Source organism: Bos mutus, chromosome 1, assembly GCF_027580195.1.
Source record: "Bos mutus isolate GX-2022 chromosome 1, NWIPB_WYAK_1.1, whole genome shotgun sequence".
In the NCBI taxonomy this organism is placed as follows: Eukaryota; Metazoa; Chordata; class Mammalia; order Artiodactyla; family Bovidae; genus Bos; species Bos mutus.
Genome location: NC_091617.1, coordinates 116,280,338 through 116,281,429, shown reverse-complemented (window position 1 = coordinate 116,281,429; position 1,092 = coordinate 116,280,338). Strand labels below are relative to the sequence as shown.

The window sequence follows — 1,092 nt, the reverse complement described above, 5'->3', positions numbered from 1 at the left end:
GCATTCCACAGCCAACCCCTCTGTTCTACCTGAGTCCAATATTCTCTTGGGGGTGGGCATTGTGACACCACATTCTCTGGGATTTCCCCCCACTTGAAAAAAAAAAAACACTTTTTTATTTATTTGGCTGTGCTGGGTCTTAGTTGCAGCACCCAGGATCTTCAATCTTCATTGCAGCACTCAGGATCTTTAGTTGTGGCATGTGGGGTCTAGTTCCCTGACCAGGGATCAAACCTGGGCCCCCTGCATTAGGAGCGCAGAGTCTTAGCCACTGGACCACCAGGGAAGTCTTAGGATTTCCCCCAACTTTGACAGCCGCTCCTGAAAGTCTCCTTTCCCGTCTCTGGTTCATCACGTCACCCCCAGAAGGTTGGCAGTTTTGGGACACAGGACTGAGTCACTCCCTCATTTCCACGCGTATTGCTCCCCAGGTCTTCTCCCCCCACCCCACAGCTCAGATACCGTATAGATGCTGATGGCCCCAAGTGCTCCCTCCAGCCTGGCCTCCCTCACAACTCCAGACTCAGATAAACATCTGTGTGCTTGCTGCCTTCAACCACGAGTCTCTCTCTGGCTTTCTCCCCTGAACCAACCCTTTCCTGTCTCTTTCATCTCAGTAAATGGAACTTAGTTATTCAGGATAAACACCTAGGAGTGGCCACCTTTGGCTCTTTCCTTTTTCTTATTCCTATAACCACTTCTCCACCCCATCTCCCCATCCAATCCTTTAGTGAGGCCTGTTGACTCTCCCTTTAAAACCCGGCCCCCAGGTACCCCCTTCTCTGTAGCTCTCCCATTCTTGTCCAGGCCAAAATCATGTTGCCCCTGAACTGATACAGTAGCTTCCTGGATGCTTCATTCCTTCCTGAATGCATCCCCTATACTCATGTTTCTTCACAAAGCAGCTCGAGCTAGTTTAAAAAATCTGAATCATGCCATTTATGCTCCTTCTTAAAATTCTTCAGTAGCTTTCTCTTGCTGGAAAGAAATCCAGTCCCCTAGCTTTGGCCTCTGAGGGCAAGGATCTAACTTCCCACGGACCTCCTCCTCAAACCACTTCCCTGCATCCATTGGCCTCCGGCCTTGCTGGCT

At 50.1% G+C, this 1,092-nt stretch overlaps 1 non-coding gene across 1 annotated transcript; it reads right to left on the bottom strand.

Moving 5' to 3' along the window:
• Positions 1-213: 213 nt before the first annotated feature.
• On the bottom strand, positions 214-286 carry TRNAR-CCU (transfer RNA arginine (anticodon CCU)). The gene has a single exon. It is a non-coding gene; the product is annotated as a tRNA-Arg (tRNA).
• Between the last annotated feature and the right edge of the window lie 806 nt (positions 287-1,092).